The 19,001-nt window shown below is 46.6% G+C and overlaps 1 protein-coding gene across 4 annotated transcripts in view; it reads right to left on the bottom strand.

Moving 5' to 3' along the window:
• The window catches only part of SIPA1L1 (signal induced proliferation associated 1 like 1), a 1,823,374-nt gene that overhangs the window by 1,438,834 nt on the left and 365,539 nt on the right, over positions 1-19,001 (bottom strand). The window lies entirely within an intron of this gene.

Raw genomic sequence — 19,001 nt, 5'->3', positions numbered from 1 at the left:
CGGCACCAGAGGCAGGTGTCGTGCGAGTCCATTACCGACATCTTGGACCCACAGTCCACGCACTTCTTAAAGCCTGGACGCGGTGTGGAAGACGAGGTAGACATCTTCACGAAGAATAACTTCACAAACTAACAGATTCGAAGAACTGAGATGAACAACAGAAACTCCAAAGAGTCGAGGCGTACAGAGATTCACGAAGCAAACACGTTCACGGAAAAAACAGAACTGAAGCTACGGGTGTTGTGCGTCCTACTTCTAACATCCAGTAACGTCGACCGGAGGAGGAGGTCCTCGAGGGCGGCGTATCGACGTCATCGATGCAGGACGCAGATGCTGAAGATTTTCCGAAGCAGCACAGCTGTGGTGATTACGGTCATAGATATGGAATACGTCGGAGGACCCAATCCCCTCGAAATAAGATTACAGTGAGTAATGTATGCCTTCTGAGGCTTGTGGAATCTGCTTCGATCACATGCTGTGCATAAATTAGTGAGCAGTGGAAGAAGGCGGTGGGATGTGAAAAGGTTCATGAGCGAATAAATGTCTTAGAACTGTTTGTCCCACTTGTATATGTGTCTTGGAATGAGTGTCAATGCAGTAGTGCTGAGTGAAAGTATGTATAGTGCTCCATGTAGCTGCTTTGCAAACACTGTTCAAGGGGGCATTTGCAATGAAAGCCAGAGTGGCTGCAGTACCTCTTGTGGAGTGGGCCCTTGGCGTAAAAGTCTGTTTTAATTGAAAGGGAATAGCACAGTTGGATACATCAGACTATCCACCTAGAGATGGCATTTATAGAGATGCAATCTCCTTCTCTGCCTGGCACTATGGAGACAAACAGTTGATCTGTTTTTCTTAGCGGTCTGGTCTGGTCTGGTCTACGTAGTAGATGACCGCCCTCCTCACATCTAGTGTGTGGAGTTTTACTTCAGCAGAGCTTTTGGGTTCCTGGAAAAAAGCCGGTAGCTCAATAGACTGGTTAACATGGAATTTGGAAATGAATTTAGGGGAGAACCTAGGGTGAGTCCGTAAAACCAGTTTGTCCTTATGTACAGTAAAGAAAGGATCCTACACTGACAAAGCTTGGATTTCACTGACCCTTCTTATGGAAGTGATGGCCACTAAGAAGGCAGTTTTATAAGTCAAGTGTTTGAGACTTGACTTGTGCATACGCTCAAAGGGTGGTCTCATGAGCTTAGAGTACCACATTGGAGGGTGGAGTCTCTTTACCCCTTCCATAAATGCTTTGACGACTGGTACCTTCCACCATGAGACCTTGTTATGGGAACTTGTGTTGGCTGACAAAGCCACCAGGTGTACCTTTAGCGAGTTAAACACTAGCCCTGCATCCAGTAAGTGGAGCATATAGGTTAGAATATTAGAAGGAGTACCATCAACGGGGCTGATTTCCTTATTCTGGCACCAAATTACAAATGGTTTCCATTTATCATAGTAACAGTGTCTAGTGTTCGGTTTTCTTTACTCTTTCAAGATATCCATACATCTCTGTGGTAGATTGAGATGTCCGAACTGACTTCAGGAGCCATGCTGCCAAATTCATAGAGTGTGGTTGTGGGTGCACTTTTAGTCCTCCATGCTGGGTGAGTAGATTGTACTGGCATGGGAGTTTGATGGGTTCGCACATAGCCATTCTGTGCAGATGTGGCTACCACGGCTGTTTTGCCCACATAGGATCATCAAGGATCAGCGTCATCTGTTCCTTGTGTAACTTGTTCACCACCTTTCTCATGAGAGGAGCCAGGGGGAAAGCAGAAGCAAACTTCCCTGGCCAGTTCATCCATAGGGCGTTCCCCTTGGAGCCTGGCTGGGGGAACCTGGACTGGAAGTCTGGGCATTGAAGATTTTCGCTTGTGGCGAACAGGTCTATAATTGGAAAACCCCATTGAGAGAAGAGGTGTTCTACGACTTCTTCGTGTGGACGCCACTCGTGTTCCACTGGTAGGGGATCTTTGCTCAATGAATCTGCTAGAGCGTTGCGTGCCCCTGGAACATGCGATGACAGGAACATTTTCCGTCTGACTGCCCATTTCCAGATTCTCTGTTCAAGTCTGGATAGATTTGGAGAGCGCGTACCCCCGTTTGTTGATGTAAAACATTGCTGTGGTGCTGTCCGTCAGGATCTGCACCGACAGGTTTGTTAAATGTGGTTGGAACGCCTGGCGAGCTTTTAATACTGCCAGAAGTTCCAGCACATTGATGTGGTTCTGAGCTGCAGTGAGACCACAGACCCTGGGCTGTGTGATGAAGGTAGTGAGCCCCCCCCCCCTCGACCCTGCCAGTGAGGCGTCCTTTGTGACCACGGCTTGTATCTGTGGGTCATAGAAGGGTTTCCCCTTTGTCAGGTTTTCTCTCGTTCACCAGCAAAGATTTTGTACCAGTTTTGGGGAAACTACCACTAGATCGTGCCTCTGACCGCTTGCCTGAGACCATTGTTTCAACAACCACTCCTGTATGGTACACATGTGCAGGTGCGCTTGAGGAACCAGGTATATGCAAAATGCCATTATGCCAATTAAACGCATTGCTTTGCGCACCCTTATCTGGTGGCCGGCCTGATGTGGTATTTGCAGTAACCAATTCTTTATTCTCTCCTCTGAGGGAAAGACCAATCCTTCCTCTGTGTTTAGGATAGCTCCTAGGAATTGTTTGGAAGTGCTTGGCACTAGGCTTGATTTTTTTCTCGTTGATTGAGAATCCCAATTGAAAGAGGAGGTTGATAGTTGTTTGGATGTTTTGTCTGCAAATCAGGGGCGATTCCCCCGTTATGAGCCAGTTGTCCAAGTAAGGGTACACTGGGATTGCCTCCCTGCGCAGGTGCGCAGCCACCACTGCCAGTACCATGGTGAATACCCTTGAGCCGAGGCTATTCCGAAGGGCAGCACCTTGAATTGGTAGTGTTGGTTCACCATCTTGAATCGCAAGAATCTTCTGTGCGCTGGGAACATTGAAATATGAAAATAGGCATCTTTCATATCCATTGTTGCCATGTAATCCCCTTTTTTAGAAGCGGGATTAGCTCTTGTAGCGTAGTCATGTGGAACTTTTGTGGCTTGACATTTGTTTGCAGGTCTCAAATCTAATACTGGGCGCATAATTCAATTTTTTTTTTTGGCACAAGGAAAAAAGTTGAATAAGTACCCCTGTTTACCTAGTTGGCTGGGACCCCTTCTATGGCGTCCTTCAATAGAAGCGCAGTTATTTCTTCTAGAAGGATCTGCTGATGTTTCTCTGAGTGGACCTTTTGTCTCGGGGTGGGGGGGGGGGTGATTGCGAGGCCATTGAAGTTATATACAGTAGCCCGCTGCTACCGTGGCCAGCACCCATCTGTCCGAGGTGATACCCTCCCATGCGTGGGTGAAGTTGGAAATGCGTGCTACTGGAGATGCATGGGAGGGTACCTGGAGGGGAAGGTCACTTGCTCTGAGGTGGGGTGCCACCTCGAGCTGGGCCCCTGCCCAGATTATCACAACCTCTATGTTGTCCTCGTGGATAGCCTTGAAAGGTTTGTTCTTAGTTGTTGCCATAGGAACCTTGGCCTTGGTTGTATCCTGATCCCTCTGAGAATTTTGGCCCCGAAAGCAGTGAAAAACTGCTGTTCCTTCTTTGCCCTGTGGGCTTGTTCGTGAGCTGACCTAAGGACTTTAGAGTGCCATACTCATCCTTTGCTGTCTTAAGTGCGTCTTCTACAGCCTTGCCGAAGAGGACATCAGGTTGCACTGGTATATTAAGGTGGCCTACGTTTCTGGCCTGAAGCCCGATTGGCGAAACCATGCGTGCCTCTTTATAATAGTGCCCTCTGCGATAACTCTCCCTGTATTGTCAGCCATGTCAAAATTTCGACTTGAGGAGACAAGTAGACAGCTCTTCCATCTGCTGCCACCTGAGCTAATTGAGATTTAAGTGGCTCCAGTGCGGATGAGAGTAACGCGGAAACCTTCTCCCAATTATGGCAGTTGTAACTTGCCAAGAGTGTAGCATTATTCACAATTCTTGCTTGGTAGGCTGCAGAAGAGGCTACTTTTCTGCCCATTGCATATATCTTCTTGCTCTCCTTATTCGAGGGTGCCTCGGAGGAAGCAAGGGGTGTGCCTGCTATCTTTCGTGTGGTGGTAACCATCAAAGAGTCTGGTTTTAACTGGCCTCTTATGTATAGGGGGTCTGAAGGTGCAGGTCTTAACAGTTTTTCCACACGCGGGTTAACGGCCCTTGTGAGATTAGGTGCCTCCAAAGAAGGTTGGATTCTACGTTGCAAAGATTTTAGCAGTGGGATAAACTGCCCTAATGTCTTTTTGTCTCCCAACAATTGTTCAGCGAAGTCAGTCTTCCTGTACCTCCTGTGTGTCAATGCAGAAATGTTCTGCCGCTTTGGTTAAGACTTCGTTGAGGAGGGGTTGATTGTCTACAGCGGAATCTACCACTGTAGGGTGCTGATTAATAGGGGAATCTATGGAATACGTGATCGCCTCCTGGTCTGGGTCCTCATAATAAAGTTCTTCTGTGTCCTCATCAACACGTTGAGGGTCAGATGTTTCCACAAATGAAAGATCATCCTGGTCTTCTGGATCTATTTCAGGGTCATCCCTACGAAGACCATTCCTTTGAACTTGGGATTACCCAGGTCTTCATAGTAGGAGGTAGAAGATTTGGCCTAGAGCCTTTAGGTTTCTCTATGGGCTTGGATAAAATTCCCTTTTGTGAAGACCTGTCCCTAGTAGGACTCTTGTCGCTATGAGGGGTCTTAGAGGATTTCTTATGGTGTTTCTCCCCACCCTGAGGCCCAGAGGAGTGTGTAACAGATTTTTTGGGGCCTGATGTTTTACTAGATGAACATCTGGGTTTGGGGGCGGAGGCTTCGTCCACAGACAAACTACCTTTGGAAGGTGTTTTTCTTGCAACACCCTTGCCATCTTTTGACATCTTAGCCCCGTCGTGTGGCGATCTTGAACAAGATTGCCCAGAGGACCGGGACTCGGTGGACCGTTCACAGGATGTCGCACGTTGTCGAGTATTCGACTCATCTGTCAAATGTCGACTGGAGCTTATGGGTTTTGTGGTGTATGATTTTGAAGCGCTCCCGCCGCCGGGTGTAGTCCCCACAACATGGCCGCCGGCCTGTCCTACGGGGTCGGGGGCCTGCGCTTGGGTAGCTGGAGCTACTCCGGTGCCCTCGCCATCCGAAAGTGCAGCATCGCTGCCATCGCTGAAGACTCCTAACCTCCATGGGAGTTGCCTGGCGTAGTGGGCCCAGCGCTTAGTGGAACAGTCCTTCAAAGTCTTAGGCTTGAAGAGCCTGCATGCTCGACAAGACGTTTCAACGTGGTCTCTCGGGAGACACAAGTTGCAAACTAAATGTTTGTCGACCCAGGGGAATTTACGGTTGCACTTAGGGCAAAACTTAAAAGGAGTGTTTTCCATATTCTGGTTAAAGGGGATGGCAGCTGGGCAAACAAAGTTTAGGAAGGGGAGAATATGCATTCTAAAATGGCCTAACAATGTCGTCCCCCCCCTCTCCCTACGGTCTGGGCCGAGGTCCGGGGTGGCCTACCAAGGCCGTATGGTCCATTTCGATGGTCTCCGACGGCAGTATTCTCTCTCTTTCCTCGGCGTGGTGTTACGCCAGTCGAAGAAAGGATAGGAAGAAAAACTATCGTAATTATACAAATTCAATGGCTTATCGCCGAAAGGAACGCAGCTATATGCGTCCGTCTAGTATGGCGGAAAAAAACAATCTGAGGGACCTCGACACGCGAGGGATCATATGTACAGTGGACATCACACTAGGGATAGTACTACTGGCACGCATTGTCGACGTCCCTTTGAGTTTTGAAAACAACTGTAATACTCTGCAGCTTCCACTAGATGTCGCCCTATGCACAGCATGTGATCTAAGCAGATTCCACAAGCCTCAGATAGAATATAATCGTATTTCCGATGCTTGTACCTGCTTTGTTTCATATGATATACATAAACAGAAGCAGGACTTGTGCTTACCTGGAGACCTCAATGCAGACATCCGATAGCTTATATTCTAACAGAAATTATTGAATTTATAGCCAACAATTGTCCTTCAAGGAGATCCCAAAACAGGTGCACAACCTAGTATAATACCTGTATAAAGAAACGTAAAAAATACTGATATTTAAATTTTAAGGTGCGGGGGAGGAACGGAGATCCTGGCACAAGACCTCTACAAATAAAGAAGATTCAAGCTTTGAACCCTCCCGTCCCCTGCACACTATAGGGTGTGTTGGATAACCAACTACTATATCCTCAGGGAAATAATTACTGTGGGTAATTAAAAAGCATTCAAACACAAGTTTTTTTTGTAAAGCATGTGGGTGCATATATTATTGATTTTAAATTGTAATTTTGAGTACAGAGACAAAAGCAAAAGAATGATGAATGTGACGAGGACTGATCTTTTGAAACCTAAATCTCGCGATAAAGACATCCCATTACTTTTTATATCAAAATGTTCCCGTCAGTTTCCAAATCAGCAAAAGTATTAAGAAACATTGGACAATACTACATAATGACTCATCACTTCTGAGATTGTTCCCTAAGGCCCCTATGATGTGCTTCAAGGGAGGCAAGAATTTGAGGGATAAATTAATAAAAGCAGAAAGACCCCTTAAAGAAAACCAGCAGTTTCTGACTACCCAAAAAAAGGGAACCTACCCATGCCTCAATTGTAGACATTGTAATAACATCACAAGGGGTAGCATGCTTTCTCACCCCCAACCAGGCAAGAAAATAAAACTACATGATTACTCCACTTGTCTGTCATCTGGGGTTATCTACACAATCAAATGCCCTTGTGGCAAACTGTACGTGGGCCAGACTATGAGACCCGCAAAAGAAGGCTGGGCTGAGCATAAATCAAACATACGGTGTAACAGCCAACCATCGCCAGGGGCTAGGCATTTCAACTTGGAACATCACACAATTGCTCGGATAAGATTTCAAATCCTTGAGGTTGTAAAAAAAAAAACCCTGAGAGGGGGAGATTACCATTCTATGCTTCTTAGGAGAGAACTATTTTGGATTAATTTTTTGGACACGGTCCACCCTAAAGGCTTCAATGAAGAACACTCACTCAATTGTTTCCTGTGATAATTATGTCGTTCAATAGTTGAAACAATACAAGGTTATTTCCAGGCAACAACTGCTATACCTGTACTGTTTAATATTATCTTCTCTGTGACTTGTAAATATTAATCTTGTTTGATTGTTGACCTGTTTTTAGTACTCATGAGCACTCAATCATGGAGGTTTGATTATCTTATTATGCTACATCATTGATTTAAAGTATTTTGTACCATGCTGACAATTACATAAGAAGTTTTCACTTCTAGCTTACCCATCTCGGTACACTTCTCAAAAAATCTTGAAAAAATTAGGTTGTATATACCAATGCCCCGTCATTAGATTGTGTTGACATATGGTTAGAATTAGTACCATACCTACGATTATAATTGCTAATATTGTTTTCCAATGTCCAAAAAATTCCTTACTGTACATGTTAATCTTTGTATGTCTGTTTAGCCATCATGAGACTTTATAAGATTCGGTGAGAGGCTTTGCCCTTAAGCCCTATTGGTGCAAGAATCTGCTCTGACATTGGCCGGCTAACTTTTATTTTCTACTTCCACTAGGAACTCTTGTTCCTCTTCTATTACTTGTAGCGAGCGATTTTGTGCTGGATGCAGCACATATATCTAGCCATCTCGTGTTGTATTTATTTTTTAACTCCATTTTATTGTTGTTTTATCTCTCTACTCCCATCTCTACATTCCGGCAATTTTTGACAATCCATTATATGGAACCAGTTGGCATTAGTACCCCTGAACATACCGCACTACATTTTCACGTTTTAACTTATTGTTGCCCGTCGGCTCCCCATTAAGAACATATTCCAATATGGCCGCCCCATGGTCTTCAAGAGGACATCAGTAGCCCCCTCTTTACTTCGATGCTCAGAATCTACACCATTGGTCTATTCGGCTCACGTGTTCCGATTCCACCTCTCTTTTATGGCGGACCCCGTCACTATGGCAACGGTCGCCAATGCCTTCACGCTTTTCTTACTCAACACTACCGATCCTGCAGCTACAGGTCTGCCTTAACGCATTTGAATGTGTACGATCGTTTCAACAGGAACTCTCCATTTAACTACAGAGTTGCGATCGCTTCTTCACCAATCCTCTCTTGATTACACCTCTTTAGTAACGCAATTCGATTATCGATTTTTCACGTCATCCGTGTATGGTACAATCGCCATCATGTCTCCACTGGATCCACTCCAGGGCGTTTGCTGACTTGAACTTTTACCCATTCTACAACACCTGGGTATGTTAATTAGTTGTTTTCTCATTCTTTGCACACTGCTTGTTCTTATGTCTCTGGTCACATTGGACCTGATTTTTGGACTGGCATTGATGTTCATTTTATTTATCTTTACTTTTCCTTGCTCTCCTTAGAGATTGCTATTGGGCTAGACTGAGCGCCATGCGCTTTTTGGGAAGATTGCTGATTAACACGAGTATTCAGCCCGCCGAATATAAGATAGATTGTAAGTTTTGCAGTTATCTGTTGATAGTATTCCACTCTAGTGTTTACCTTTTTTTATATTACTTCCTTTCTCTTTCCCTACCTTTATACCTTTCAGATCGGACTAGTTCCTTTTGGGATTCCCAGTCGAGATCATCTTGAGTCAGTACATATACCTTTACCTTTGCAATTGAAGTCCCGGCATCGAACACATGCCTCATCCTGGCTTGTTGGAGGGATGCTCGATATTGTGTCTAGATTACTCCTCTCTACTTTACTCTATCAGGTAACTTGCAATGTCAGACATTTTTCTTTGCTCCATGCGGGCCCTGAGTGTTCTCTAAAAGTCATGTTTAGGATGTACTTTTGAGATAACTTCTAACATGGTTTCCAATGAATTTAAACTATGTAATTAAAACTATTTAGACAATTTTTTGGATGTGAAAACATTACCATTGTGACCATTGGAACCACAGGAATAATGATTATGTTCATGGAACAAGCTAGAATTGCAAGTTATCCTTGCGCTAATATATGTTGACATACTCAAAAAGTTTAATTTGTTAATATACAAATCTTTTGTTTAGAGTCTGTTGAGGCCTATGAAGAAGGTGTCCAGCCTCGAAACGCGTCCCCACTCAAAAGCAGACTACTGGCAACATTTCTTCATCCTTCATTTGTTTTATGCAATTATACTGAGATTTCTTTTGCTTTTGTCTCTCTACTCAAAATTACAATTTAAAATCAATAATATATGCACCCACGTGCTTTACAAAAAAAAATTGTGTTTGAATGCTTTTTAATTATCCACAGTAATTATTTCCTTGATTATATCGTAGTTGGTTATCCAACACACCCTATAGTGTGCAGGGGACGGGAGGGTTCAAAGCTTGAATCTTCTCCTTCTTTGTAACAATTGTCCTTCAGCCACATGAACCGCATGAAAAAAAAAAGACCTAGTGTCTACCAAGTGGATTTTAGACAAACAATACAAACATTGGTTAATGCTAATAAACTAAAATACTTGAACAGACAGACGTTAGGGACCAATTCCTTAACTCATACATCCAAATAGCCATACATGCATAACCACACACCAGCTGCAAGATAGATATACAGCAAAATCAAACAGGCTGTTATGGGAGATGCCACTATTTCAGATTATTCCCCAGAAACTAACATATTAAAAATTAAATGTAAACTAGACAAATGAAATGCTGAGTTCTTGACCGTATATTAAAGACCACACCTCAGTGTGAGCAAGCAAGCAATATTTTAGCTAACTATGGGATGCATTTAATCGCAAATCTGGTGATAAATGAGGGAGTCAGCAAATCCAAAGCAAATGAAGCATTACCAGGTATCTAGCGAAGGCAATGATGGAAGTAAACCTACAGTAGAGCAAACTGTTCTATGTGAAAATGTCACCAGGCAACTGTCACCAGGGAATCTATTTTTTATTTTTCGGAAACCTAAACATATTCATAGGACTGGTGTTATTTAACATTCTGAACTCAAGTCCAAGAATATCTGGGGAAAGTGCTTGATTGTAGCCAGGGCAGATATGTATGTAAATATCACACCTGGCAACATTTTCCATGGTGTGATTTCCATTAGATACGGAGTAAACAGACTGAAAGCTGGAAGTGCCTTAGCATGGCTGAAGCAGCAATTCTAAGAACGACGCAACAAAGGCACACAAGACCAAACAGGTGTGTGAAAATCCTATAGCCCCACTCCCAGGAGTTTGTGGTCAGGGACAAGATTACATAAACCTATTGTCCCCTGGGCAAGTAGACTTTGTAAAGTCTGTATAGGTTTTTGATCTTCAAAATACTCAAGTTTGTGTACATGGTCACATCATGGCTACCAAGTATCTGTTGGTAGCTTCATATCTGCAGCAACTGTATGTTGGTTTACTTTGGGGGTTGGAGAATCTTATCCCAGCTTGGGAAGCTGTGGCACAGTGACAGCATTGATTCCCCGCCCTGCCCCCCCCCCCCCTTACCCTTATGATCTCCACAACAGCAGAGCTGCCGCAGTAAAAGCATATCCACAGGTTATAGACCATTTCTTTCTGGATAAAGAAACCAGAAAAATACATTTCCCATAATTGCCCCCTTGTACAAAATGCAGACTGGACCCAGGAGGGAATGGACTATACAGAAGACCCCAGTCAGGTCATTTAGGCCAGGAAAGCTGGAAAATATGTCCCTGGGCCAGACGTCCCAGACCATATTACCAAAACAAGAAAACTACATCTCCCATGATCCCTCTTTCCCAACAGAGGAAAGCGCAGACTAGCAAAACAACAGGCTTACAGATTTGGGATGGGGAAGACCGGGGTAACCCGCAGTATTTTTTTCCAACACCCAAGTCTTGGGGAACACACACCCCTCACCCGCCTGATATCCAAACATGACAGCAGGAGGCCCAGTCTTCACCCATACCGTGAATGGACACAGGCAAACCCCACTTCCATCCCACACTACCAGGAAAACTTGAGTGGAGAGAACTCCCGTCTCCCTCACAATTTCTAGTACAAGGGATACAGAATAACCTTCAGTTGCAGCCTACATCAAAAGCAAGGGAAAGCAGACCAGCACTGCACCAACAAAATAGCTTTTTTTCTAAACTCATACTCCACATGAGAAATGCTTCATACATATCCTAAGCTGTTGACCACAAGAGGTCACAAAAATGAAATTCAAAGACGGGAAGCTCCCCAACCTGAGACACGGGAATACACCATAAGCTCCTTCCAAGTCAGTGACAAACACAGACTCAAGTGGGGTCCAATATGGTGGCTTCCACATTTACATAGGTATCCATGAACTCCAATAAGTGGGAAGCTAGTCAGCACAAGCACTATATAAGGGTCAGCTCCCATAATGAGTGGAATAAAGTTTTGCGGTACAGAGAAGGCTAGTTGTGGTGAGAGGATAAATATTGCTGCAGCAGAGGGGGAAGACTGCTGGGTTGGCTGCTAGAAATGGAGTAGAATAACGTGTTCACAGACACGGAGGGGAGGATTCCTAGGCAGATTGTATGACTGGGAGTGAAGTGGTGATTTTGATTGTTAGACCCGGATAGGAGAGACTGATTGTAAAAACTTGGGGGCCAGGGGAAACAAAACTGGAGACCAGAAATACAGAAAATGAAGGAGATTGAAGCAGAGGCAAAATGGCTGGTGAAGAGACCTGGCTGCAGCCCTAGTCAAGCAAAGGCAGAGGAAGCAAAAGCAGAGGGCTTCAATCAGGGAAGGCAGGTGACGATTAGGGCTCTAACCAAGTAAGAACGACTGAGAGGAAAGCTCTGAATCAAGGGGAAGGCAGAGCATGAAAGGGCGCAGACAAGAGAGAACGGACAGAGGTCGTGAACAGGGAGGAGAAAGTGTCCAAAGGCGGCAGAGACTGGAAGGGCAGAGACCCTGGTTTAGGAGACAGAAAATGTGCAGAGGAGGTGGTAAAGTAAAACGACAAACCCAGGAATGAACAGTGTCCTTGAAGATTCAGGGAACACTATAACAAACACCTACCATCATGACACTTTAAATAAAAAGCAAGTATTTGAATATCCTTATTGCGTCATTTCTTACAACTTGTGACAGCAGGATTAGCAAGTTCTCCATCTTTCAAATCTGCAATCTGTCTTGTTTCACCTTGAAATGCTGGTACAACTGCAGTTGTCCATTAAAATGCTTTGGACTGAAATCGGATCTGGATGGTCACAGCATGAAAGGCCTGTTACAAATGAATGTAACTTTCTGATCAATGCACAGGACATGACGTTCAGTGGTGGAGTCCATTACAGGGAGAAGTTGCTTTTAGCAAAGCAAGCAAATAAGGTGTGAGCATTGCAAGTATGGTTCACACAAAGCAGGGGTCTATAAAGGTCACAGTTATTGGCAGGGAGTAGATTCAGGTGGTGACAATTCTATTTGTGTGCATATAAATGTGCTGACCTTTGCATAACAAGTTCATGCACCCCTCCGTTTTTCAATTATTTGCACATGATCAGAAGTAGCAGTCAGGCTAAAATGTTGTGACAGAATAGTAGTAATCATGTAAAGCTTCTTTCATCTTTAGCTATACGATCTACTCTTTTCAGCAGCAAGACCAGAGTGCCATGTTCTCAGTTTTAGCATTATGGATCAAGCATAAAAACTTCACTTTAAAGCTCAATGCACCTCTTCCTCACTTCTCCCAAACCCACCAAAGTCAAGAGAGCATGAAACTGCCCATTGTCCTCCAAATGTAGATGTCTGCATAGATTGGCAAGAAATACCGGCCTGGAAACCACTTATTTGTTTGGGTACAAAAATAATGCATTTTGTTGTTTTCCTCAGCCTAGCTTAAGTACTTAATTGTGCTGTCCAAGTTACTTATACGTTTATTTATTTTGCCCGTGGTGGGCCCCAATTTATTTCTAAAAGTAAAAGACATACATTTCGATAGACCAGGCTTTAATTATTGTTGAACATGTTGTGTTGCATTAATTTATCTGCCTGATGTAGGGTTTAAGTTACTTACATGTAACTATTGTTCTCCAGCATGGGTCTGGCATGGATTTGCATGCTCATGAATATTCCTCGTCAGGCTGGGAATCCTTGGTAAAAGAACAAACAGTTTCACTTACACTTAAAACTGTATTTCTCCTCTAAAGCAATCACTGTCCTCTAGATCATACTGGCCCCATCCAATGAAACTCTTCTCCTTAAGCACGCCTTTGGCAGCCATCGTCAGATTTGGTAAGCACGTAAAGTGGCAGTATGACCAAGAAGAGCCGCAGAGGGGCCAGGAGGGCGGGTTCGCATGTAAATCCATGCCAGGACCATGCTGGAGAACAATAGTTACAGGTAACTAAATTAAGCCTTCTCCAGCATGGGGTCTGGCATGGATTCACATGCTCATGAATAACAAATATATAGCAGTGCAACATTAAAAACAACCGCGGGCGGTGGCAAGGCTCAACAGAAGCAATCAACTCTTACCTCAGGAACACACACGCCTCAAGTGAACATGTTGCGTAGCACTGCTTGGCCTACTCTGGACTCCTCCCTGGAATCCCTGTCGACGCCTTCATGAAGGTGTGCATGGACCTCCATGTAGCAGCTCTGCAGATGTCCAGCAGGGGCACACTAGACAGGAAGACAGGCATTGCAGCGATCGCTCTGGTGTAGTGGGCTCTCGAAAGGCCGGGAAGCAGTCGGTTCGCCAACCAATGACAGTGCTTGATGCAGCCGAAAAGCCACCTTCAAATGGAAGCCTTGGACAAGGCCTTCCCATGGTTCACAGGACCAAAGTTTGCGAACAGTTGTGAAGTCTTTCGAAAACTTAGTGCGTGTCACGTAGAACATCAGGGCACGAGCAACGTCCAGCAAGTGCAAGGCCCTTTACGCCAGCGATGAAGGTTTCTGGAAGAAATCAGGTAACATCAAAGGCTTGTTGAGGTGGGATTCAGACTGAACCTTTGCATTGAAAGAGGGGTGCATGGGCAGTACCACCCTTTATTTGTGGAAAGTCGGATCGGTTGCTTGCAGGATAGGGCCTGGGTCTCCCGTACACGTCTGGCTGAGATGATGGTTACAAGGAATGCCGCCTTCCACGAGAGAAACTTGAGTGGAGTCTGATGCATAGGCTCGAAGGCCCCCCTCACCCCCATTAGCCTAGTCAGTACCACATGGAGTTCTCACGCCGGGCAGGAGCCTTCACGGGTGGGAAAGATTGGAAACATCGTTTGAGAAACTCCTTGCCTAGTCAGTGGGACCACAGTGAGGATCTTCCTGGGCATCTGGTGTAGCAGGAGATAGCCGCCAGATGCACGATGGAGGTGTGCTCCAGACCAGCCTTTGCCAAGGATAGCAATTATGGAAGGATCTGTGGAGCCGTGACCGTCGGAGGGGTAATCTTTTGTAACTGGAACCATGTACCAAAACGCTTCCACTTATGGCCATTGCACTTTAAGGTCGACTACCTCCCTGCAGTACGCTGGCAACTCAACCTTCAAACTAAGGGTGCAGGAGCCAAGCCTTCAGGTTCAGCAATCCTGGGTCGTGACGAAGGATTGCGCCCCCCCCTTTAGCGAGAAGATTCAGAAACACCAGCAACTTGACTGGAGGTGACGCTGAAAGGCTGAGAAGATCCAGATACCAAATTTGCCGGGGCGATGAGTATCATCTTGCATTGACACTTTCCGAGTGTGTTGGTGACTAGCAGCAGGAGAGGAAATGTTTACAGAAAGCCCTTCCCATTGGACGGAGAACGCGTCCCCCAGGCTCCTCAGCTGGTGGAATCTTCTGGCAAACTTCTGGCATTTGGAGTTCGCCGCCGTCGCAAACGGATCGATCTGTGGTTTGTCCCATTTGACAAACAGGCGGTCCACCTGATCCCGATGAACCTCCTCTTGTGGCAGGAGCGCAGTTCCCTGCTGGGGTACTCTGCAATGGTGTTATGGACTCCGACCAGGTGAGAGGGACAAGGAACATCCCCTGTCTGATGGCCCAGTGCCACAAGCACTTTGCTTCCTTGGAGAGCACCAGGGATTGAGTGCCACCCTGCTTCCCGATGTAGGACATGGTGGTGGTGTCCGTGAAGATACACACCACCTTGCCTTTCAGAGATGGTAGAACAACTTAAGGACCCAGAACACTGCCTGTAGCTCTAGGATGTTGATTTGCAGATCCTTCTCCTCCGGCAGCCAAAGGCCTCTGGCATGCAGACGTCCAGTGTGTGTGTCCCAGCCTTCCAGGGAGGCATCCGTGGTGACTGTCTCCTGGTATGCAGGGGGACTTTGAAATCCTGGGCGATGTTGGAGCAGATGCTCCAGCACTCTATCGCTCTTTGGAACTCTTTGTTGAGAGGGATCTTGTCCATGAAGTTTCCAGACACCTGTATCCAACGGGTGTCCAGGAAAACCTGTAGGGGACGCATCTGCAACCTGCACAGACAGACGAGTTAAAAGCAGGACAACATGCACAGTAACAACTTGATGGCCCGCACACCTGTTGCTCCTTTCCTTCCATGGCTGTTAGCCTCTCCTCCGAGGGAGACGCCAAGCAAGACAACGTATCGAGTCCGACGCCTAGGAACAGTGAGTTCTGTGATAGCATTAAGCAGCACTTCGGATAGTTGACTGAGAATCCCAGATCGGTCAATAGCTGGACGGTCATTTCAGTGTGTCCATCGGCCAGCTCCCGCGAGCGGGCACTTATCAACCTGTCGTCCATGTACGGGTATGCGTGTATACCCTGTCAACGCAGATGGGCCTCCACTGGTTCCAGGCATTTCGTGAACACTCTGGGGGCGACTTCAAGCCGAAAGCTAGGGCCTTAAACTAGTAGTGTTGGCTCTACACCATATAACGCAGAAATGTACGATGTTTCTTGTGAATGGGGACATGGAAATCGGTGCCCTCCAGGTCCAAAGACACCAAAAAGTCTTCTTTCGCCAGTTGGCTAAGCACGTGTTGCAACATAACCACCCTGAACTTTTGGCATTTTAGCTATTTGTTCAGATGCCGTAGGACCAGGATGGGCCTCCAGCCCCCTGTCTTCTTTCCGACTATAATGTATCTAGAATAGACTCCAGAGCCCTGGAGCCGTTGCAGGACCAGTTCTATCGCCCCTTTTCGCAGCATGGTTCATACCTCTTCCAGAAGCTGAAGGATGGGCTGCTCCTGACTGGGAACCGGATTGATCTGCAGACACCTTGCGCATCCTTGGGTAAGAGGATCCAGCACCCACCTGTCGGTGGTGATCTTTCGCCACTCGCTGACAAACCTCATCAGCCAGCCTCCCACCAGGGTGCACAAGTGAGGCCCTGACGTCCCAGACAGTTCAGGCTGTCCTCTGCTACGGCAGGTCTGGGATCAGCCTCTTTAAGCTTCTTGTGTTGAGAATCTGGAAGGCCATCTGTAATGACGAGCAGTGCTGCTGGAGAGTGCCCAGGGAACGGGCCATATCCATCTTAATGGCCTGGAGGGACTCGTCGACGGCCATCCCAAACAGATTGTTTGCCTAAGGGCATATCCAGCACCTTTGCTTGGACCTCCTGACGGAATTTAGTGGCGTCACCCAACCCTGTCGACGAAGGCAGACACAATTTGCCAGAACCCAGTGTCAGTGACATCCAAAGCCACTGATGACATGATCCGACGCCACTTCCTCCTTCCTGGAAGAGAGCAAGGACTTCCATTTTACCATCGGGGATGAACTCCAGGATCGGTCCTAGCTTGTACCACAATTCCCTGTCTTGGGGGCCAGGATCGGCAGAACGTTGGCCACCGCAGTGTAAATCAGGGTTAGCCAACAGTTTCCTTGCGGCCGCCAACACCACAGAATCCGGCGACGGTTGCGGCCTCAGACACTTGGGTGCAGAGTCCGGCAACCTATATTTCTTCTCCAGCCTATCAGTCTTGGCTGAAGCTGTGCAAGGGAGGGCCAGGCCCGCCTCCAAAACATCGTCCAGAAAATGTACCGCCATGATAGTCTTCCTCTTGGCCTACCGCCTTTCAAACAAGAAGCCCTCCTTCTTGGTTTCCTCATGCACCAGCTGGAATTGCTCAGAGGCCCTACCAATCAGAGCGGAACAACCCCACCTCATCTGGTGTGGACACCCTATGTGAAACATCCAAACATGGCGATACAGTCTGCTGTCCTCGTAATCACCCATCATGCCTGTACCAGTGTCTGGGTCTGCTGAGGGAGATGGGGGATGACGAGGTGGAGGTAGTTGATTATGGGGCCATCGGAGGAGGCTTCCTCTTCTTCGCTGGCGGCTGTCGGGGCCCTGGCAGACCACAGGTATCGCTGCAGAGGCATTCTCATCTGGATCTCTGCCACCTCCACCGTCAACATCCTCGTGGACTGTATGCAAGGACTCCTGATCTCTGTCTGGACGAGAACCTGCATGGTTTAGGCAACGGCCTGGGAAGTCTGATTCGGGGCCTCCTCGCCCCCTCTCTTCCCAAGGGTCTTGAACCGGGTCCTGGGCCGGTTTCACCCCTTCAGGCGTGTCTGCAGACTGCGCCAAAATCACTGCGCCAAAGTCACGCCTTGGGGGCAGGGTCATTTTCTGAGCCGTGGGAGCTACCCGCATAGGATCAGCGCTGTAGCTGCCGTGGTAGTAGTAGTCATTGACAGTCGCCAACAAGGATTTTGCCTATGCTGGTTGAGTGCTTGGGCTGCACGGCCGCCTTCTCCTCTGTCTGCGGCTTCTCGAATTTCTCCCGTAGTTTAGCCGGGGTAAAGGATTTCCTCTTTGAAGAGGAGCTTGAAGGTATGCTGGCAATGGAGACGGAAGGTGATGCAGATTGTGCCCTATCCACTTTGGGACCCACTTGCGCCGCAAACCCGGTGGACTCAGACTTGCGACTCTTGGACTTGTCTTGGGCCCCCACGGATGAGGTGCCCTAAAAGGACTTAGAAGATTGCTCCTCGGACCAGCCAGTCCTGGATGAGGCATGACCCTGCTCGGAGCACGGATCAGAGGTGTTGTTCATGTTAAGGCATGCTGCCAGCCTACTATGCCTGTCTCATCGTTTTTTTGGAGAAACCGAGGCATATCTCGCACTTGTGGTCTGGGTGCAGGCAGTAGAAGCATTGCAGGTGCTTGTCCTCCACAAACGCATTCCGTAGCCCGCATTTGGTGCAGGGCTTGAAGGAGGACATTCCATCCTTTCTGGTCGGAGGGCGCGACGTAGGCCCAAGATGGCCTTGTACAATCTTCGATGGATCTTCGCCTTTGAGGGGCACAGATCTTCACCGCCAACAGGTCCCTGCTGTCAGCAGATGAAGAAAGAGCACAGGTTTCTTTAAAACAAATTTTACTTTTTCCATCGAAAAACACAGGAGCAAACTCGAGGACTCCCAACACTGAAGTGTGCAGTAAATATCTGAAGATGGTTGCCAGAGGAGGGGCTCAGGGAGAGGACTGTCATTGGCTGGGGGGCAGTATGACCCAGAGGACAGTGATTGGTTTATGGGAGAAATACAGTTTTTAAAAAAGGTACAGTGAAACTATTTTTTCTTTTATCAAGCATTCCCAGCTTGACGACGGGGAATATTCATGAGCATGTGAATCCATGCCAGACCCCATGCTAGAGAACATATTGCATCCGTATCCCATATTTAATAAATTAAGGCCACAGAGTGACAAGTAGATTTTCCTTCAAGACAAATAGATTTGCCCAATAGCTTGTCCCTTGGACAAATTCCACAACTCTGCATCAAAACAAATGCAGCATCTAGGATATTAGAAATAAACAGGCAAAATCTGGAAAAAGTTAATTAAGCCACAGCAATGCGAGCCTTTTAACAATTGTACATGCTTCAATCCATGAACCTGGAGACAAGAAACATGCAACAAACTGGAATTTATAGAGAAAATGTAAAGCCCATTCAATCATGAAGAAATACTGCAAGCTATACAAAA

The sequence above is a fragment of the Ambystoma mexicanum genome, chromosome 14 (assembly GCF_040938575.1).
Source record: "Ambystoma mexicanum isolate Mex_15411 chromosome 14, UKY_AmexF1_1, whole genome shotgun sequence".
NCBI classification, from domain to species: Eukaryota; Metazoa; Chordata; class Amphibia; order Caudata; family Ambystomatidae; genus Ambystoma; species Ambystoma mexicanum.
The sequence above is the reverse complement of the archived record's forward strand: the minus strand, read 5'-3'. Positions and strand labels throughout refer to the sequence as shown.